At 44.3% G+C, this 23,615-nt stretch overlaps 1 pseudogene; it reads left to right on the plus strand.

Moving 5' to 3' along the window:
• LOC141340586 (uncharacterized) overlaps positions 1–23,615 on the plus strand; it is a 187,090-nt pseudogene that overhangs the window by 105,729 nt on the left and 57,746 nt on the right.

A 23,615-nucleotide genomic window follows, 5' to 3' on the forward strand; every position in this document is an offset into this window, starting at 1 on the left:
ATGGATATGGGCTGAAGACCGCAGTGTGGCGATTTACGCTAATAATGTGATACGGCTAGTGGGTAATCAGCATATGTTGTGGAGAACATAACACACTTATGGCCGTGAGGGTGTGGGACTTGCTAAATTATAAACACATACACATATTTATTTCTGCATGCACATATTTCAATGAGCCCCGAAAAATGCAGTTTGTACTATTTCTAAAACGCTTCTTTATAAAAAAAATGGTTTTCTCAATACTTTACCTATACCACTGTGAAGGAAAGAGCGCACAATCGATCGTCGAGGCATCGATATCAACCTTTTCAGCACCTCCACCATGGACAGCACCTGCAAAGGTCGCACTTAAGAAGGTTTACCTTAAGCAACATCCTTAGGTTTAGTTGGGAGAACACAAGTAGGAAAGGTATACCTGTAGTTAAGGTGTACCCTTTGAGTCTTCGTAGCGTGCTGAGAGACAACGTTATTTGAGAACGCAGCCGTGGTTATTACTACATATCTGAGTAGAAAAAAATATGTTGCAGCAATGCGTCACCGTATATTTGAAATAAATGCTGTTCTTTTTAACATATTGATCAAAGAATCCTGAAAAAAAAATCACAGGTTCCAAAAAACATTTGGCAGCACAACTGTGTCACAGTTCTGTCTGTTTGTCATTGGTTTTTCCCATTTGTCTTTCCCCCGTTGATCTGTCTTTTGGTTTAGCCCTTCGTCAGTGTGATTCCCTGCACCTGTCCTTGTATAATTAGTCACCTGTGTTTAATGATTAGTCACCCTTTATAAGTTTGTCTTTCAGTTCAGTTGATGTCGGTCTTTATTTTATGTTACTGTTTCATGTGTGGGGATTATCCTGCCTGTTCCTGTCTGTTCCTTGAAGAAGATATTAAATATAGTGTTAATTGTTGATTCTCGACTTCGTCTCGTTCATCCAGCACGTCTATACCGTAACAGAAAGACCGACCAATACAGTTTACCCGGCACATTTTCCCTGCGTTTATTTTTTCAGTTTTTTACTCAGTGTTTGTTTTTTCTGTTATTATGGACCCTACTGTTCTCCTGATCCTCCTGAGGCAGGGGGAACGCTCTCTTGAGGACCACACACGTGAGTTTCTCTTCCTGGCTAACCAGTCACACTTCCCGGATAGCAGCCTATGCATCCACCACCAAGGCGCTGCTATCCGGGGAGGGTCCTCAAGAGAGCCTGCCGGATTTCATCGAGTGGGTGCTGGCGTCCTGCCGATCATCCTGGACTGTTGACATCGTCAAGGAGGACGTCAGCCCCACTCCAGACCCAGAACCCAGCCAACCATCACCCCGACATGCGGAGTTGCAGCCCGAGCCCACCGCAGATAGAGAGACAGAGCCGAGAGCGATAGAGCCAGAGCCTGACCCATCTGACCAGGTGCGAGAGCCGACTACAACATCTGTGATGGTGGATTGCCACGTGGAGCAAGAGAGGGCGATAGAGAGCCCTGCCCACTGCACCACCGCTGAGGGTGAGCTTGGACTAAATTCTGGGGATTTAATAGACTTTTTCTCGGATCTCATCGAAGATAACTCTGGTAACTTAATTGACTTTGGTATGGAAATATCCGTCTGTCCTGTCTGCCCGGAATTCCCACCCACCCACCCTCTGTCATCCGATGCCATGTTCGTCTGGCCGCCATTGTCCCCTGACAGCCCCTCAGCTCACCCTCAGCCCACCACCTGTGCTCCGCCTCCAGCCTCCGAGTCCAGGACTCCGCCTCGGCCCTTCGACCCCGCGGTTCCACCACGGCTCTCGACGCCCTCCTCTACACCGTCGCCCGTCGATCCACCAGCTCCACCGGGCTCCATCGTCTTTTCGGCTCCGCCCTGGTCAGTCGTCACCCCATCGTCACCTCAGGACTCTGCTCCTCTGGCTGTGCCTCGTCGCGCCGTCCCACCGGCTCCTTGGGACTCCTCCTTCCTGCGGGCACAGCCTCCATCCTCTGTCGCTCCGGCTCCGCCGCTGATCTCCGGGACTCCGCCTCCGCCTCGGGCGCCAGAGCCTGTTCCACCTTGGCCCTCCGGATCCTCGGCGTCACCCCGGATCATCGGCTCTCCGTCTTCGCCTCGGGCTCCTTCTCCATCTGCTCCGCCTCTGTCGGTCGGCCCCATGGAGTCGGCAAGCCTTCGTCCACCATGGTTCCTCCCTCCGTCGGCTCCACAGTGGGCCGTCATCATGGCTGTGGTCTGGGTCTGTTCCTCCTGCCTTACGTCCCACCCATGTCCTCCCTGGCTCCTCCCTCCGTCGTCGCCCCTCTGGACTGTACTGTCTGTCACCTGGACTTTTGTTTTGGTCCCCCTCCTGGGGTGGCGTCCTCCGCCGAAGCCGCCATGGACATTTTCCTTTTTTTTAGCCCCTCTTTTCTGTTTTCTTTTTCTTTTTCTACGGCGCGAGGACGCGCCTATTCGGAGGGGGGCGTAATGTCACAGTTCTGTCTGTTTGTCATTGGTTTTTCCCATTTGTCTTTCCCCCGTTGATCTGTCTTTTGGTTTAGCCCTTCGTCAGTGTGATTCCCTGCACCTGTCCTTGTATAATTAGTCACCTGTCTTTAATGATTAGTCACCCTTTATAAGTTTGTCTTTCAGTTCAGTTGCTGTCGGTCTTTATTTTATGTTACTGTTTCATGTGTGTGGATTATCCTGCCTGTTCCTGTCTGTTCCTTGAAGAAGATATTAAATATAGTGTTAATTGTTGATTCTCGACTTCGTCTCGTTCATCCAGCACGTCTATACCGTAACAAACTGTATCAATAAAGTATCAATAATTCTAATAATAAACCAGCATATTAGAATATTTGTGAAGGATCACGTGAAACTTAAAACTGGAGTAACTGTTCAGTGAAACATCTCAGTAAATTAAACATTAAAATAAATGAAAATAAAAAACATTATTTTATATTGTTATATTTTGCAATGTTACTGTTTTTCAGTATTTTCAAATGAATGCAGCCTTGATGAGCATAAGAGGCTTCTCTAAAAAAAAATTACATTACTTACTGATTTCATATAAATATGATACGATCAAATGGGTATGATTGGAATGTTTGGTGTGGCACATCAACTGCTAAATTCAAATCCACATTCACATCTTGGCTCTTTAATAAACTTTAATATAAAATCAGTTTGATAGTAGAAACTTATATATGCAATGATGCCTTTTGTATAGGCTATATATATATATATATGTGTGTGTGTATTTCATTGCGTTCATCGCATTGATACGGTGCGCGCGGCTCGACAAAATAATCTGTAAGGCTACACTACAAATACGATACGACAAAGCCCTGACACTAAACTGCTGCTGCGTTCTATTTATGAGTTAACACTGGGGTCATCACTATATTCCAAATGCATTTATGCATTTTATAATTCAAAATAAATAATGTGATATTTCTAAAAGTTTTTGGTAATAACGCTAACTTTTTATTTTGATTTACTACAGGTGTGGCAGTCAGTGAAGCGTCAGGCCAGAAACCAGAGTTTCTGAAGTGTGACACAGAGGGGTCAGAAGAATTTGGTGACTTAAAGTTTCCAGAGCCAGACAAGAGTGAGGCTTCGGAACAAGATGGTGACACAAACAGTTCCGAGCCAGAAAAGAGTGAGGCTTCAGAACAAGATGGTGACACAAACCGTTCCGAGCCAGAAAAGAGTGAGGCTTCAGAACAAGATGGTGACACAAACAGTTCCGAGCCAGAAAAGAGTGAGGCTTCAGAACAAGATGGTGACACAAACAGTTCCGAGCCAGAAAAGAGTGATGCTTCAGAACAAGATGGTGACACAAACCGTTCCGAGCCAGACAAGAGTGAGGCTTCAAAACAAGATGGTGACACAAACAGTTCCGAGCCAGAAAAGAGTGAGGCTTCAGAACAAGATGATGACACAAACCGTTCCGAGCCAGAAAAGAGTGAGGCTTCAGAACAAGATGGTGACACAAACAGTTCCGAGCCAGACAAGAGTGAGGCTTCAGAACAAGATGGTGACACAAACCGTTCCGAGCCAGACAACAAAAATGAAGCTTCAGAACAAACCCATGGTCTACGCCAGATACCAAGGGTGAGAAAAAAAATTGAAATCATCATGAAAGGAAAACACTGGAAAAAGATCAGACCACTACAAGGTTCTTCAAAGCTGAGACATCCATGGACAGACTATCTTTACAAAACTTTCAAATCCAAAAATCCATCATGTACACTGTCTTTTAAGTATCATCATGTTAAAGCTCTTGCCAGCAGGAAACGGAATGCTCCATACTTGCATTGTATGGCTGTGTGCACTTTCCCTTCATGCAAGGCCAAATATACCTTCATCATTAAAAGAATCCCTGATGATAAAGACAAAGATGTCGAAATCTCAGTTCAACAAAGTGGTAGCATTAAACACAAAGTTACAGACCGGAAGTGTCATCCAGCTACTCACTTGAAAAAAGGTAAAATTGCAAAAGCACTCATTCATGGTCCCAGTCACTATTTTTATCGCAGACTACGATCAACACCAAAGGCACAATTGCTGGCTGGTAACATGACAAGGTGCATCAACAAAAATATTATAAAAGTAATCGGTGCAGAGGTAAGGAGAAACCAGTGCCTCCATAATGATCTGTTAATGGAAATGCACCTAACACAAACAATATTACGGGAGAGTGACACCGAATACTACAAATTGCCTGGGTACATCCAGCATTTCAGCATCGAACCTTTTGGTGTGCACATGTACACTGAAATGGCCATAAACATTCTTTTGCAACATTTACGGAAGAAGGCTCCTGTTACCCTTTATCTGGATGCTACAGGTGGTCTAGTGTCAAAACTCCCCTCTCAGCCAAAAAAGGTACTCTATTACGCACTTACAATTCCTGGAAGTGGTCAGGATGCACCGCCTCTCCCAGTTTGTGAAATGCTGTCCAATGAGCATCCTGTTCCACCGATCACGTTCTGGTTGATGCAGTTTACCCTGCAATTGTCAAAATACACCCCACTGCACATCCACCAAATTGAAACTGATTACAGCTGGGCACTGATTCAAAGTGTGCTTTTAGCATTTAACAGGGAACACATCACCTCCTATCTGGACAGAGCTTTCGAAATTTGCATGGGGAAAAGAACATGGGAAGATATTCGACAACACACTGTCCTTCACATCTGCTCTGCTCATGTCCTGAAAGCTGTCAGACAGGCGGTTTCTAGGCAAAGCTTTGATAATGGTCTTAGAGACTTCATTACCTTTTCATTTGCACGGCTCCAAAATGCAAGCTCCCTCAGTGAATCCAGGAACCTCTTCAAAGCACTGTGCACAGTCCTTTCAACTCCCCTAAGCACAAAAAGTGTCCAGGCAAGTGTGCATTTCCTTGAATCCCTTATTTTAAAAACTCAAGAGGGACCCATTGAAGATTCAGTCCTGGAGGACTGGGACATGGAGCAGTGTAGTGAGGGAAAGATGGATTTTAAGTCAATTGTCGGGAGTTCACCATTCACTATTTTTTTTAAGCAACTGTCTGAAGAGGTCAAGGACCAGAGATCAAATGAGGAGGTAGTGTCAAATGAGGTCAATCTGTTCTACTGTCCAGAAATCCTCAGCTTTCTCTTTGATCACTACTTTGCTATCTTTCCTTTGTGGAGTGGTGTACTGTTGGGAAACCTGAAGAGGTATGCTGTGGATGAGGATGACAAAGAGAATGTGAAAAGCAAACCAGAGAAAACAAGAGACACAAACTGCCATGTTGAGAAGTGGTTTGGCATTGTTAAACATTCCATCATTCAAAAAAAATCCATCAGACCAGGAGCATTTGTAAGGAAAATGTGTGTATCACTCCAGGCACGATACATCGAACATATTTTACACCACAACCTGTCCCCAGAACGGCTTTTGAGAACGCATTCAGAAGACATTTCTCTATGTCAAGAGACGTGGGCTAAAAAGAAAGAACGCAGAGTGACAGCCACCAAATCCAAATTTTATTCTGCTCCACAAAATGTGCCAGTCCCCCATAAAAAAAAAAAAAAAAGATGCAGATCATTGAGAAGGATGAGACCGTAAAGTTAGCAAGACAAAATGTAAAAAGCCAACAAAGTGGACCAGCACTTGAGGCTTGTAAAAAGTCATCTGAAGTGGAGGATATTTCTGTGGAGGATGAGGTAATACAAATATAATTTTAGAATAATTCACTATATGAGGCAAGCAGAGTAAATACTGTTTTGTAAACCATGATGTTTGTGTCATTACAGGTTGATTTACTATGGAGAAATTACCCCACAGATGTTGTTGTGGCAATTCTAAGAGTGCCTCACAGCACTTTAGAATACCTGTTGCATCACAGGGATTTTCAATCATTAAGGCCACATGACTGGTTAGTTGGGGAGGTAAGCTTACCAGGACAATAAAAATATTAATGCAAATGATGCAAAATGTGGGATTTAGTTTTGTTTAAAAAAATGCATATTTCACGTATTTAAGTTAGATATTGAAGTACAAACTGCTTTTCATCCTTTTATTCAGGCAATTGAGAGTTACTTCAGGACCATTCTTAATTCCTGTGATGCAATGAAAAACATCTTTCAGCTGAATCATTACACGACTGGTGTAATTTTGCATGGCAAAAGAGAACAAATGGCATCCCAAGGATTGAAAAAAGTGAGTCAAATTATTAATTGCTATCATTTGTGATGGTCTGCAGTTATTATTTCTTTATTTACTTTGTAATTATTGTCACACAGGTGCAATTTGAGAAATACAAAGGTTTGATCAGTTTTGTCAACTGTGACAAAGTGCACTGGAAGTTTGTGGTAAGTAAAAACACGCTGATTTTAATTTACAGTAATGTGGAAATATGTTCTGTATGATGAAAAATCCAGGTATTGGTTATGTTTTGTATGTTTGAGCTATTTTTGGTATGCCATAGATTTGTTAGAAATTTCTATTTTTTTTCTAGTATCTGCATGCCATGTCAAAAACAATCTTCGTGATTGACCCTCAGAGTGGCACTGATGAAATGGAGGAAGCCAGACATGCGTGTTATAGATTTGGGTACATTACATTATTTAAATGGTCTGTTGCTACTATGCTCTGTCACAACTGTGTGAAGGTATACTGTATTAGTGAAAATCTACAATTCAATGTATTTCTTAGTGTATTGCTTTTATTTCTTAAAAACTATGGAATATTTTAAAATGAGAAGAAACCAGCATGCAAAAGAAGACTGGTTAAAAATCAATTGGCTACCTGGCAAGATTGAACACACTTTTCAAGAGGATAGCACAAGCTGTGGTGTTTTTGTAATGCAGGTAATAGAATATTAGTTTACATTGTTTTCCTGTAGCTCATGGCTTTGATTTTGGTCTCTTAAACTAAGTTGCTTTGGATAAAAGTGTCATACATTAAAAACATTGCACTTACATTTTCCATAAGTAACACTTTGTGTATAAACATTTCACTGCTTTCACTCCAGATGGCCAAGGTGGTGGTGGAGAAATTTCCAGAAATCCCGGAGAGAATAAGCATCACTCCTACCGAAGAGTCGATGCGCCACTGCAGAACACAAATGGGAAAAGAAATTCTGCAGGCATCAGGTATTGCAAACAATCCTTAAAGCAGATGAACAATAACCTTAAAAGTACATTTTGTATACTTAGGAGTTTAATAAAATCTTTCACATTAACATTCAAATAATTGTAGTGTCAAGGGAGGAGTATTGTTCTCTGTGCGGAAAAATTGAATCTGCCCAAATGGAAGAGCCATGTATTTGGGTAATCAATATCTTTCACTTGAATTACTTCTATTTATTATTTTTTTTTAACCAAGGGAAAAGGTAAAAAAAATTGTTTAAACAAATGTTACTGTTTGTCTCCTGCTTTCTTAGGTTCAGTGTGAAAACTGCAAGAGATGGTACCATCTCAAGTGCCTAAACCTTGCAGTCCCAAAGGAGGTACAACAATGGTTTTGTTGTTTGTGTGTTTAAGTTTTTAAGAGACGATGTTCACTATCTCTAAGTGTTCCTTGAGTTTGTTTTGTTTAAATCCATGTGTAAATCCATGCATTGGCACAGCATGGCTTATGCTGCTTCAGATGCATTGTATTTGGAGAAAAAAAAATCTGGCTCCGAAATAAAGGTAAAAAAAAAAAAAAAACACTCAAAACCTTTTTTTTTTCATTTTTTCCCTAAATCAACAATGGAGGAGACTTCATCAAAAATGTCTTCTTGGCTAAATATCACAGTTTAGAAGTACATTTAAAAAAAAAACCCGAACAAGTCTATTAGAAGCCTATGTCCTGTTTGGGCTATAAGTGGAAAGTTGATTATGCGTTGTTAAATGAGTTTAATAATTTAAAGTACATAGAGATGCTACTCAACCAGAATGCGTAGCTGCAGAACTGCAGTGCTGACATAATTTTAAAACTTGTTGAAAACATTATGGCCTTTTCAAAAGTTATCAATGGTGTGACATTAAGGAACAACATAGAATACAATGATGATAGAAATGAAACATTTAGAGTAAATAATTGCACATTAAATACTTGTAGTATGTTCTTTATAGTCAAATAAATATTTAGCAACTTGTCTTGAAGTCGTGTGACCTTCTTTTCAAAAGTTATTGAACTGGATGCTGTGACATTGAAGAGCGCCATAGAATACAATGATGATAGAACTGAAACATTTAGAGTAAATAATTGCACATTAAAGACTTGTAGTATGTTCTTTATAGTCAAATAAGTATTTAGCAACTTGTTTTAAAGCAGTGTGACCTTCTTTTCAAAAGTTATTGAACTGGATGCAGTGACATTGAAGAGCCCCATAGAATACAATGATGATAGAAATGAAACATTTAGAGTAAATAATTGCACATTAAAGACTTGTAGTATGTTCTTTATAGTCAAATAAATATTTAGCAACTTGTTTTAAAGCAGTGTGACCTTCTTTTCAAAAGTTATTGAACTGGATGCTGTGACACTGAAGAACCACAAAGAGAATGTCTCGGTTACGTATTGTAACCCTCGTTCCCTGAAGGAGGGAACGGAGACGTCTCGTCGGGACCGACGAATTGGGATATCGCCTGGATAGACCAATCTACTTCGTGTGTATACAAACGAGCCAATGAATATTGGCATGCATGATTGCAGCCAGCTGCGGCTGATCACAGCGTGAGCATATAACACGCAGCAGGTGCATGCATCATCAAGGTTTCGCTGAGGAGCTGGGACAGGCCCGGCCGTACAGCGGTGGTACAGGAGCCGCGGCGACGGGATGAGACGTCTCCGTTCCCTCCTTCAGGGAACGAGGGTTACAATACGTAACCGAGACGTTCCCTATCAGTCGGTCCGTTCGACGTCTCGTCGGGACCGACGAATTGGGATCCCTAACAAAGCGCCGTGGCTGCTGTCCCTTCCAGTGTCCTGAGCGGGCCCCCTGGGACCCGTTACTGGCTTTGGCCAGGGGCTCGCATTAAGGAGAGTCAGTCACTGTATAACTCAGCACCATCTATTTCAGTGAAACTGAAGCACTGGGAATATGCGGAGCTCACGTCCTTCTGGAGGAGGTTCGGAGCAATACACATATAACTCAATTCCGGTTTATATGGAAGATTGGAGGTGATTGAACCCTCGTATACTGGTAGAAGTACTACCGGGGAAACACACAGCCTCTAGGGCGCAATGTGGAATTGTAAGAGATGCAACTGAGTCTCTACGTAGAGCCTAGCCCTCTATCGGTTCTGAAGGATTCATCGAGTGAGGGCCTGACGCCTGACGTTCCGCTACGTCGGCTGTCAAGCTCAGCGGAGGAGCTCGACAGAGCTACTCTAGGTTACTCTGGAGCAGTATAGCAAGCCGACCCGAGGCCTCTCTGTGCCTACCCGGCCGGGGCCTCAGTGTTACCTGGGAATCCGCCGGGCCAAACTCTAGGCACGAATCGTTGACCGAAAATGCATGCAGGTCTCCTACCCTCTTGATGGAAGCCAATGCAAGCAGGAGCAGAGTTTTCATTGAGAAAAACTTCAGCTCAACTGACTGCAAAGGCTCAAAGGGAGCCTGCTGCAGTGCTGAGAGCACTAGCGACAGGTCCCAAGAGGGCACGGAAGGGGGTCTAGTGGGATTCAATCTCCTGGCTCCCCTAAGAAACCTGGTGACCAGGTTGTGCTTCCCTACCGACCTTCCTTCTATGAGGTCGTGGTTGGCAGCTATAGCAGCCACATAGACTTTAAGGGTTGAGGGGGACAGCCTACGCTCCAACCCTTGCTGCAAAAAGGAGAGCACGGTTCTGATCGGGCATCTTCGGGGGTCCTCTCCCCGGGAGGAACACCAATCAACGAACAGGTTCCATTTAAGGGCGTAGGCATGTCTAGTAGACTGCGCTCGCGCCGAAGTAATAGTGTCAACTACCCCTTGGGGTAGGTCACTTAGAACCTCCGCGTCCCGTCCAGGGACCAGACATGTAATTTCCAGAGGTCTGGACGCGGGTGCCATAAGGTGCCCCGTCTCTGAGTCAGAAGATCCTTCCTCAGAGGAATTTGCCAGGGAGGGGCTGTCGCGAGGAGCATGAGCTCGGGGAACCAGGTCCGAGTGGGCCAATAAGGGGCTACCAGAAGGACCTGCTCCTCGTCCTCCCTGATCTTGCACAATGTCTGTGCGAGAAGGCTCACTGGGGGAAACGCATATTTGCGGAGGCCCCGCGGCCAGCTGCATGCCAGTGCATCCGTGCCGAGTGTGCCCTCGGTCAGGGAGTAAAAGAGCTGGCAGTGGGCTGTCTCCGGGGAGGCGAACAGATCTACTTGAGCCTCGCCGAAGCGTCTCCAAATCAGCTGGACCGACTGGGGGTGGAGTCTCCACTCTCCGGGAAGCGCAGCTCGTGAGATCTCGTCGGCCGCACGGTTGAGCAACCCGGGAATGTGAATGGCACGAAGCGACCCCAGATGCTTCTGACTCCACAAGAGGAGATGACGGGCGAGTTGCGACATGCGACGGGAGCGTAGACCGCCTTGCCGGTTGATGTACGCAACGGTCGCAATATTGTCTGTACGGACCAGCACGTGTTTGCCACGTAGGTGCCCCTTGAGGCGGAGCAGGGCGAGACGTACTGCAAGCAACTCGAGGCAGTTGATGTGCCAAGTCAGCTGGGGGCCCGTCCAAACCCCTGAAACTGCCTGTCCGTCGTACGTGGCTCCCCACCCGGTGGCGGAGGCATCCGTGTGAACCACAGCATGCCTGGAGACCTGTTCCATGGGTACTCCAGCCCGTAGGAATGCCGGAGTTATCTGAACCCGGTGAGAGCCGCGAAGCCACGCTCTCCTCGGGACTCGGCCATGGAGCCAGTGTTGAAGCGGTCTCATATGGAGCAGCCCGAGCGGTGTCACCGCCGAAGCTGCTGCCATATGCCCCAGGAGCCTCTGAAATTATTTCAGTGGGACCTCTGTCCTGCTCTTGAATGTGTCTAGGCAGTTCAACACCGACTGAGCACGTTCCTGCGTGAGGCGTGCTGTCTGGCTGACCGAGGTCCAGTTCCATACCGAGAAAAGAGATTCTCTGTGTTGGAGAGAGTTTGCTCTTTTCCCAGTTGACCCGAAGACCCAACTGGCTGAGGTGTGCGAGCACCAGGTCCCTGTGTTCGCATAACTGAGCCCGAGACTGTGCTAGGATGAGCCAGTCGTCGAGGTAGTTGAGAATGCGAATGCCCTGTTCTCTGAGGGGAACAAGGGCCGCCTCCGCGACCTTCGTGAAGACACGGGGGGAGAGGGACAGCCCGAAGGGCAGGACCTTGTACTGATATGCCCTGCCTTCGAACGCAAACCGCAGAAAGGGTCTGTGGAAGGATTGAGACATGAAAGTACCTTCAGGTCAATCGCTGCAAACCAATCTTGGGGACGGACACATTTGAAAATGTGTTTCTGAGTGAGCATTTTGAACGGTAGCCTGTGAAGGGCCCTGTTCAAGACGCGCAGATCCAAGATCGGTCGAAGCCCGCCGCTTTTCTTGGGTACTATGAAGTACGGGCTGTAAAAGCCTGTCCTCATATCGGCTGGAGGGACCGGCTGTATCGCTTCCTTCGCCAGCAAGGAAACGATCTCTGCACGCAAGATGGGAGCATCTGCGGCCCTGACAGAGGTGAAGTGAATCCCTCTGAACTTGGGAGGGCGCCGGGCGAACTGAATCGCATAGCCGGAAGTGATGGTCCGAAGGAGCCAGCAAGATGGGCTGGGAAGCTCTTTCCAGGCCCCCAGAAAATGAACAAGCGGCACAAGGGGGACCATCGGCGTACCCGCGGGGGAGCAGCGATGAGGGTCCCCATGTGGGACTACGGGGAGTGCGCAGGTCATCCCTGTGCCTCACTCGTCCTCCCCCCTCGCCAGCGAGCGACGATGGGCGGCTCGTTGCCGGACTGGGGCGGGGTCAGAGCGTCTGTATGTTGAGTGTGTGAGACGCTTACCTGCGTATGAGCGGATGGTGCGTGAGTAGTCCGTCTCGCCGTACTCTCGAACCGCCCATCGTCGCTCGCTGGCGAGGGGGGAGGACGAGTGAGGCACAGGGATGACCTGCGCACTCCCCGTAGTCCCACATGGGGACCCAGAGATAGAGAAATTTGCTCTTTTGTCGAGTATTTGGGTACCTGACGGTCGGTGGCGGGGAAAAAACAAACAAAAGATTCTCCGCCCGGCCCTCCTCCGGGGGAGGGAGTGGTGCGGTCACCATCTCCCGAAGAGCAGCATCCTCCATCTCTGGGTCGCCCGTCTCAGGGTCTCTTGCTCTTACGCTTCCCACTGGTCTTTGTGGGGGCCTGGACGGGCTGGGCGGCTGCCCGGCGACCGGCTCCACGGCGCCGTTGTGAAGGCTGCTGCGGTGGCTGCTGTGGAGCGGAGGCGGAAGCCAGGGGCCGCCCTCGGCGACGAGCAGACTGGGGTGCCGCCGGCGGACAGGTGGAGGCAGCAGCTGTACGCCGGGGCAGGATGTGACCGATGGCCTCAGTCTGCTTCTTGGCCGCGGAAAACTGCTGGGCGAAGTTCTCCACAGCGTCGCAGAAGAGGCCGGTCTGGGACACCGGAGCGTCGAGGAACCTGGTCTTATCGCAGTCCCTCATATCAGCCAGACACAGCCAGAGATGGCGTTCCTGGACCACCATGGTGGACATGGCACGACCCAGAGACCGCGCGGTCACCTTCGTCGCACGTAGCGCGAGGTCCGTGGCGATACGAAGTTCACGGAGAACTTCTGGGTCGTGACCACCCTCGTACAGGTCTTTCAGTGCCTGGGCCTGATGCACCTGTAGCAACGCCATAGCGTGAAGGGCGGAACCAGCGGAGCCGCAGGCCGCATAGGCACTGCCGATCAGAGCCGACGAGTGCCTACAGGCCCGGGACGGGAGCGACGGATTGTTGCCCCGCCAGGTGGAAGCGGCGCCCGGACACAGTTGCATCGCAACCACACGCTCCACCGGCGGGACGGCCGTGTATCCCCGCGCTGGTCCGCCATCAAGGGTGGTTAGGGAGGAAGTCCCACTCGAGCGGTTTCGGGCAGTGAAAGGTGCCGTCCACGTTCGGGTGAGTTCTTCATGCACCTCCGGGAAGAATGGCACCGGGGTGGGGCGCTGAGAACCAGCGCGGGCCACCCCGAGATACCAGTCATCCAGCCGGGAGGGGTCGGGACGTGATGGAGGGTTCCATTCAAGCCCTACCCTCTCGGCGGCCCGGGCAAGCATAGCCATCATCTCCGGGTCAGTATCGGGCACCGCTGACCGCCCAGTGGACGACAGTGTGCCCTCCTCCTCCTCAGAGAGGTCTGGCTCTCCCCCCGATGCTGCAACCGACATCTGTTCGTCGGGGGGGGCCCCAAAAGTAACGGGCGGTACCCCTGAGGGAGGACCAACCCGCTCCCCTGAGAGCCCCGGTGGCGACGGAGTGTCGGTGGAAGGAGGAGCCCCCGCCGATGGAATGGGCGGTGAGTTCCTCACCGTCACCGTCAGACCGGGCAGCCCTCTGCTTCCAGCGACAACGCCCCCCCCGGCGTTTGCCTGGAGGAACGTTCGTTCTGGGCAGAGGGACTGGAACCCCGCCCCTTTGCAGGAAACGGAGTCTGGTCCGCAGCTCCGTGATGGTCATCCCCCCACAATGAGGACATGACTCATCGACGAACGCTGCCTCAGCGTGTTGTAAGCCCAGACATGTGAGGCAGTGTGCATGGCCATCACCCGGCGCCAGGAAACGGCCGCACCCAGAAACGCACGGGGAGAAAGGCATGTTGCCTCGTCTTTAAAAAGACGCTCAACCCGTGGAGCTCCTTTAGAAATTCACTCTTTTCAGAAATGGCTCTTTTAGGAATTTGCTCTCTTAGTGCTGAGGCGCACAGGGGAGATGGCCGCAGCAACACAGAAGGTGGATGGTGAAGACCAGCTGTGTGCTTCCACTCGACACGGAAGACCACGCCGCTGAAGCGCCGTGCCGCCAACACAAAAGAGAAAAGGAGGTAAGTGTTGCTTCTCGATTTGTTCCACAACAATGGTCCAGCTCCGAGGCGAAAGCTTGATGATGCATGCACCTGCTGCGTGTTATATGCTCACGCTGTGATCAGCCGCAGCTGGCTGCAATCATGCATGCCAATATTCATTGGCTCGTTTGTATACACACGAAGTAGATTGGTCTATCCAGGCGATATCCCAATTCGTCGGTCCCGACGAGACGTCGAACGGACCGACTGATAGGGAACAGTGATGATAGAAATGAAACATCTAAACTCTAAATCAACATCTAAATCAATTTCTACATCATTTTAAATGTTCTTAAATCTTCTGTTTTTATTGTTGTGATTATGATAAATTTTTATGATTTTTATATTATGATTTTAATTCCTCTTATGTACAGCATGTTGAATTACCATTGTGTATGAAATGTGCTATATACATAAACTTGCCTTTCCTTGCCTAGCCTAGAGCAAATAATTGCACATTAAAGACATTCAAAAGCTATTGAACTGGATGATGTGTCATTAAAGAAATCCATAAAACACAGTGATGATACAAATTGAATATATATATATGAGGCACAAATTACTTATAAATCATCAAGTTTTCCACTTATTTTTGAAATGTTCACCCAAAATAAACACCCTGTTAGTCATGCTTTCTAGGTACTTGTCAATAATGTGATGGATTCAGTACCATGGACAGTGATATTTCTGCAGGACAGTAAACATCAATCAATGCACATGAATTGTGATATTGTGAGTGTTTAATATTAAATGCATTTGTCACACAACAGGAACACATAAAAGGTTAGCCGTTCTTTTTACTGAACACCTGTTGCACTGTTAAGTCATCATCACACTTTAAACCAGAGAAACAAGTGAATAAAACAGCAAGACATGGGCTCGCTCTAGTATGTTCTGTTGGGTCCAAACAAAATAGTCCAACTTGCTTTGGAACAGTTGATCCATGCTTTCAAAACCTATTAAAAAAACATATTTTATTGTTAAAACCAACACAAAACAGTTGTAAAATGAAGCTATTAACTATGTTCAGGAGATTACAGGTAATTTGCCTTTTATCTTGTTCCCAAATTACAATTCATGTATATGTCCATGCTTTTTTAATTTCCTGAACATCTTTTCAAACACAATTATTATAATGCAATTGATGTTTGCTGGTACATCTGTTGGCTTAAATGTATTTGTCTCTTTGCGCACAATAAGAAAAGATTACAACTTTTTAGACGGTCCCTATCTTGTTTTCCAAAATACGTTGGACATTCAGTGGACGTTCGCAAGTAAGTATGCCATTAAAACAATACTTGGCCATTTTGATCGATTATGAAAAATGTAGTAGGTTGACAATTATGTCGCTGAATTGAATTTGCAAAAAATAACTTTACTGGACATATAATTATAAAGTTATTGAACGCGGAAGTCCGAATGTGCGAATATGAAACCAACTTTACCGCAGTAAATGGACATTAAAATAAAAGCGTTGTTTCTAAAATTAATGGACAAACTATCGCAATGTTGCTAGCTTGAATCACCTTGGCTCATTAGCAGTTATTCATGTGGTGTAAATCCGTGGCTTTCAGTATAACGTTACATCAACATCACTGATAGACATTAAAATTATGCATGACTTTCAAAAAACTCTTTAATCTCACCGGATTTTTGTGATTTTGGTCGATGTAACCACCGCGATCTTCTGACATGGATCTCCGTGTTCGTTGCTTGCAGGTTCAAATGCCGCCTTCTACACTCCTACCAGTTCCCACTCCAGAATGCAAAAAAAAAATACTGTATGAACATGTTATTTCAGATAGTGGCGCCAAATAAAGTGGCGCCTACCAGCGGGCTGCTTGTTATACGGATATTTACACCGTGTTCAGAAATAACAGGGGTGAGACAGAGATACAGACACACACTGGGAGCGCAATTCCTCAACTAAATGTATAGGGCTATAGGCCGTCTCGCGTAAAATCCGGAGTGTATGGTTCCATTAAAAAAAGGGTATTACACCCACGATAACAAAACACATTTGCGTATGCGCAGAAAACAGCGCAAACTTTCTTTTTTCTGTCTGTGGATTAGGCTATGCAAGATTATTCTTGATAACATTTGCAGTCGAGAAATCAGGTGTTTCAATTGTCTAATCTTCATTCAGTAAATGCATACAATATTTAGTTTGTTAATGGATTTGCACCGTCAACTATTGATTGAGTCAGTCGTTGTTTAGCAACCTAAAAAACGAAATGAAATTGCTAACTTCTCCACTGATAAATTATAACTTTTTTATTATAAGCATAAAATTGCATATCAGCATTTATCTCCATAACGTTACATACCAGACCATCTAACTCTATCCGACATCTTGAGTTTTCGATTTTGCGGTTAAATAACAAAAATGAGGTGTTATTTAACATATATTTACTAAAATTGACAGTAAGGCGCAGTTATTAAAAATAACAGGTTAATCATGTTGAAATTTGGGTGTAAATTAACTGAAACATTTAACAGTGTAGTCATACTGTATGTTTAGTCAAGATTTTTAGGGGCAAATTGAATAATGGAAGGCCTTTGTAACAATTAACCGTCTTGGAGCTTCACAGAATCATTTACCTTGTTCACAGAATGCTGAGAGCTGAGTTTAGGTGCAACAGTGCAAGGAGTCATCTCGAGTCTCCTCTCTGTAGACCCATTGGAGACTGAGATACCAGAACAGTCATTTGGCACTTTCCCTGTATGTTTTAATGTGACCAACGCTGTGTTTGGTTTTTAAAGTAATCCCTACAGGTTTCTTTAACGTAACAATTTTGCCACTGAGTCTCTCAATGATGAGAAGTCAGGTTCAATCCTTCCTCCCTTTCTTCCATGCTTCCTCATATTCATCAGAAGAACCTCACCACCAACACTGTAAATCAAATCTTTGTACTTCTTCTGGACTCTTTTAGCATATGCTTCCTTCTGTTTCTCCCTAGATTTCCTCATGTTTTCTTCTGCCTTTTTTTGACCTCATCTCTGTTTTTTTATCAGAACCCAGATAACCACTAAAAAAAAACCACTAGATTCAACAGGGAGACGGATAGTGGAAAGAAAAAAATAATAATAAGGCAATTCATTTTAAACATTATAAATAAAAGCTCATAGTAGCATGAGAAGAGGTCCTTTGTTATTTTGAAAACTTGATTAGTTACAATTCACAACAAACTGTTAGGAATATTAGTGACTGTTATTGTCTGTTGTGAAATGAGATCTAGAAATACACTTTAAAGGTATAGTTCACTCAAAAATGAAAATATGACAAATGTAAAAATCTATCTGCTTACCCCCAGGGCATCCAAGATGTAGGTGACTTTGTTTCTTCAGTCGAACACAAACAAAGATTTTTAACTCAAACCATTGCAGTCTGTCAGTCATATAATGACAGTTAAAGGGACACTCCACTTTTTTTGGAAATAGGCTCATTCTCCAACTCCCCCTGAGTTAATAAGTTGATTTTACCGTTTTGAAATCCATTCAGCCGTTCTCCTGTTCTGGCGATATCACTTTTAGCATAGCTTAGCATAGATCATTGAATCCTATTAGACCAATAGCATCGTGTTCAAAAATGACCAACGTGTTTCGATATTTGTCCTATTTAAAACTTGACTCTTCTGTAGTTATATCGCTTGCTAAGACCAGTGGAAATGTAAAGCTGCGGTTTTTCTAGGCTGATAAGATTAGGAACTACACTCCCATTCCGGCGTAATAGTCAAGGAAGTTTGCTGCCGTAATATGACCGAAGCAGGCGCAGTAATATCACACAGCACATGTGCAAATGTTTACTTCCGTCAACATATCCAACGTGCATGCACAGCACAGGCAGCGTTCCTCGCTTTAGAAGATATTTACTTTGGTGCAGATCCTGAACCGTAATTTGAACCAGAATCCACTGAAGCTAAGGTTTTGGAACGCGAAAGACAAGAAAGCGTGTCTGAACTGCCTGGGACAGAAGGGATGAGGAGAGCAGATTCGCGCTGGTGGGGCTTGCCAAACAACGCCGACTGAAAGTGAGTGCCTGTGTTGTCGCGAGTGGGACCAGGTATTGCCATCGATGGCAAGGGTCGAACTACCTGATGAGGAAGTGGCATGTCGCAACATCCGAGGACTTGGATTCAATGCTGCATTCTGCAGTAGTAGATTTTTTTTCCGGTTTGACAAAATAAACTAGAAAAAACGTCACACGCCGAGTGGACCTAATGGCCAGCTGTCGCAAGAGTAAGTTATTCCTGCAACCACTACAATATATAATATAAAGATTTTAAATTCATACTGTCAGTTTGCATTTTCAGGCTTATATTCATGATACACTTTTACTCAAAACTGACTTTAAAACACCACCGACTGTTCGCAATAACTTTCTTTTGCAATCACACATGGAATTTGGTCATAGCAAATACTAGGCCAACTGTTCGCCCAAAACTACTCTTCAGGGGTTGCATTTCACAGGTAACGTTAGCCAACAATAGCAATTAATAATGTTACACTTACAGCCGTGGGCGATGCTCCTCGTTGTCCTGTCTTTAACGTTAGTTTGAAGATTGTTGGGATCGCCGTGTCCTTTAGACGCCGTGCTGTAGTACCGGTAAAACTATCCAAATAGTCATCTGGTTCAAAATCCTCGGAGCAAACACGCCATTTCTTGATCGTTTCTAACGGTGTTTTGAGATCCATGTTCAGAGCAGCCAGCCATTGATTCATTAGTCGGAATTGCTTTTTTTTCATGGGAATTCTATGAAACATGGTAGTAGAGTACGTCTTCGACTTACTATCTCAGCCCCTTACAATGCACATAACCATAGCTAATCACACACAGGTAAATCCAGCCACTAACAATTTACCAACTGCAACTCTGACAGCTGCAACAACCGGAATTACACAAACTTAGTGCCGGTCACATTGGAAGTTACCTAGCTGGAATCTAATTTCAGGCACTGTGTGATATTACTGCGCCTGCTTCGGCCATGTTACAGCAGCAAACTTCCTTGACTATTACGCCAGAATGGGAGTGTAGTTCCTAATCTTATGGGCCTAGAAAACCGCAGCTTTACATTTCCGCTGTACACGATATAACTACAGAAGAGTCAAGTTTTAAATAGGACAAATATCGAAACTCGTTGGTCATTTTTGAATGCGATGCTACTGGTCTAATAGGATTCAATGATTTATGCTAAGCAATGCTAACAGTGATATCGTCAGAACAGGAGAACGGCTGAATGGATTTCAAAAAAGTAAAAATCAACTTATTAAGTCGGGGGGAGTTGGAGAATGAGCCTATTTCCAAAAAAAGTGGAGTGTTCCTTTAATGGGATCCATGGCTTTGAGTTTTAAAAAAACATACAGACAAAACCAAATTACAGTTTTTCTCAGTTGCTAAAACACTATAACCAGTCTTTTGAACTAAACTTTCAAAACTATAACGCCATTTTTGAAAAAGCACACCCATTTCCCTAAACAATAAACACTATTCCCTGCTTTGACACATGAGTTATATTTGGTGAACTGTTACTGCAAAACTCTACACACAAACCCCTACATTTCTCAGTGCTTACACCATGTGGTCATTTAGAAAGCACAAGCATTCAACATTGTTCACTCAATCTGTGAAGTTTGAGCTCAATTAGCACACAATTATCCAAGTGGAAACACTAGGAGTCAAAATTTAGCACACACAAATCAGAACCTAAAAGAAGCCAAAGTCAGCTTACAGTTTTTCTCAGTCACTTTGGTGCATTTCTCAGATCAGAAATGAAATTGTCAAAACTACTTGTTCAACATCCACATCATCTAGTCTCTTGTGCACATCATAAAAAGCTTCTCATTCTTCTGATCAAGTTGTGATTGCTTTGGTACATTCATACAACTGATTAGAAACATTTGTCTGCGGTTTCCCACATTATCAGTTGCTATTGTCATGTTGCTCAAAATGTATGATATAGTTCTCTGTGCAATAGTTTGACCCCTCAAAACATCAAGTCATTAGCTCATCGTATAAGTCATTACCTAAATGCAAAATTTTTGATCTAGTTGTTATAAACTGTCAATCATATATTCTACACATTTCTTTTTGTAAATTTGCCATGAATTATTCAAGTGAATCTTGACTTTCACTAATGAAGATAATGTATATCAACCAATGATAAAGCAGTTCTCTGAAATAGCTCAAAGGTACATCTCTTGAACCTTCAATTGGAAAGCATACTGTATATAGACAGAGGACAACGCAGGAGTTACAAAATCTGACAGTAGACTTTCTAATTTTTATTTTTACCTTTGTGCCCATATTTCTTTTTCTTTGCTGTTTCACAATGACACTGTAATGCATTTTTTTTTTCTCAGACCACTAGTACAGTACAAGTGTAATTGTGAATCCTATGCAGTCTTTTTCAATCAGTATCCCACATACAGTAATGTGTAATTTTGAAGAGGAAGAGTAGGAGGTGAAAGAGGAAGAGGAGGAGAAGAAGGTGGATGACAACGACAACGTGGAAGAGACAGAGGGAGGGCAAGGGCGAGAAAACAAGCAGTCTCATATATTTTAGTTGATGAGTGCCAGGGTTGGATCAGGCATGCAAGAGGATTTGACCCCTGCTGCCTGGCCAGGGCTAATTTAGCCTGTGATGCTGAAAAGGTTCTTTGGCCTGTCCCAGACCAAAGACAGGATTCTGGGCAGAAAAATTATATTTTGTTGTTGTTTGCTGTTTTGTACTGTACTCTACAGTACATTAAATTAAGGAATAAAACACTTGCAAAGGCATAGATTTGTTGTTTTCATCATGTGAAAAGTTTTTTATTTGGATTGTTTTGGTTGTATTGTTTTGAATTTATCTCATCAGTGTGTAAAACTGTGTTGTAGTGTGTGTGTGTTTTTGAGGATTTGTGTGTCATGTCTGAGAGCAAAGTTTGGTTTTTCAGCAAGATTGTTTTGTTTTGAGTGGAGAGCTTCATTTTGACCTCAATATAAGAAGTTTGGGGAATTGAGTTAGGAGTTGTGGATTTGTGTTTAGAGTTTCGCAAATAAGAGGCATAATTTCAAGAAATGTGTTTAAGCAATTGAGAAAAACTGTAAACCCTATGTCTCATGATGATACTTTGAGGGCTTAAGACACGAAACAATTGGTCTGCTCAAGAAACTGAACAGTATTTATATAATTTTTTACTCTGATATACTGCAATGTCCAACTGTCTGGATCTTAAAGAAAACAAGGTGGCATCCAGATAGATGTCCCAGTCATTCAGTTGGTTATTAACCAGTTTCTTTCTCTAAAATGAAACATAAGGAAATGTTTGTTTGTTTTTTGTGGAGGCTTAGGTTCGAGTCTCAGGTCCAGCAGGGATTGTCGTGGTGGGAGTAAATGTACAGTGCTCTCTCGACCAAACCCCCAACTGTCTCCCAGGCGCCGCAGCAATAGCAATATGGCTGCCCACTGCTTTGGGTGTGTGTGTGTGTGTGTGTGTGTGTGTGTGTGCGTTCACTACTGTGTGTGTACACTTGGATGGGGTTAAATGCAGAGCACAAATTCTGAGTATGGGTCACTATACTCAGAATATATTTTTAAGGGATCACGTCCTTTCCTTTCATTTTATAACTACATTTATAACTTATTTGGTGCCTTGAAGTGGAAGATGGCTGAAAATGTCTTAAAAGTTCCTATTTCTCTTGGGGTTATGAATGTGCATTTGGTTATGTGCAAATGGATGAAAAGCTCCTTAAAACATACAATAACAAAATACATGTATGTGCAACAGAGAAAAGAAACTCTTGTGAATCTAAAAATGAAGACAATGTGGCTAAACCAAAACCAATTTATTACTAATAATTTTTCAATACACTTACAAATTCTCTTCCCTGATCTGAGAGAATTCTCTGGGGACAGCCATCTCTATAAATGATGGAGCAGAGATGTCTTCCAACTTCAGCAGCTGTTTTTTTAAAAGAAAGGCTTCAACCCACCTTGAGAAGTAGTCTGTAGCTGTGAGGATTTATTGAAAGCCTTGCGCAGTTTCAGGTAATGGTCCGCCCTGCTGAGAAAAAGCAGGTTGGTTGACTGGTCTTAGCTGGTTTTAGCTGGTGGTCTCCCGGTCTGACCAGCTAAGACTAGCCTGGCCAAGCTGGGAAAGTGGCCAAAACCAGGCTAAAACCAGGCTGGTTGACCAGCTAAAACCAGCGAATCAGCCTAGGCTGGTTTCAGCAGGTTTTTTTTTTCAGCAGAGCAGTTAAATCAATTCCAACAAGCTCCCAAACTGCAGAAACCTATAAAATGTAAAGTAGGTTGAGTGTGTGTGTGTGTGTGTGTGTACCTGGTATTCATCACGTTGTGGGGACCAAATGCCCCCACAAGGATAGGAATACCAGTTGATTTTGACCTTGTGGGGACATTTCTCAGGTCCCCATGAGGAAACAGGCTGATAAATCATGCACAATGAGTTTTTTTGATGAAGTAAAAGTGTGCACAATCTCCTGTGAGGGCTAGGTTTAGGTGTAGGGTAGGTGTAGGGCAATAGAAAGTACGGTTTGTACAGTGTAAATTACGCCTATGGAATGTCCCCATAAAACATGTAAACCCAACATGTGTGTGAGTGTTTGTGTGACATATCAGGACACAAATTGGTGTAATAACATGGGTATGACATAGGTATTACAAGGAGAGGGTGACTTATGAGGACATTGCCCATGTCCCCACTTTTCAAAAGGCTTATAAATCATACAGAATACGTTTTTTTGAGAATGTAAAGATATGCACAGTCTCCTGTGAGGGCTAGGTTTAGGTGTAGGGAAGGTGTAGGGTGATAGCAAATATCGTTTGTACAGTATAAAAACCATTACGTCTATGGAACGTCCCCACAATTCACAAAAACAAACATGTGTGTGTGTGTGTGTGTGTGTGTGTGTGAGTGTTTGTGGACGTTTTATATTAATAAATTGCTACCATATCTTTTGACAGACATGTATGTAACTGATGGTCACTGATGTTTCAACAGTTTGTTTACATTTACTAACCTAGCGTGCTAGCAGCGTTCTATACTCACCTGATACGTTTAAAACCAAAGCGATCTCTCCCCAACTTTTCTCCTTATCGGTGCTGTTGTGGTACAACTTTGAC

Source organism: Garra rufa, chromosome 1 (genome assembly GCF_049309525.1).
Source record: "Garra rufa chromosome 1, GarRuf1.0, whole genome shotgun sequence".
In the NCBI taxonomy this organism is placed as follows: Eukaryota; Metazoa; Chordata; class Actinopteri; order Cypriniformes; family Cyprinidae; genus Garra; species Garra rufa.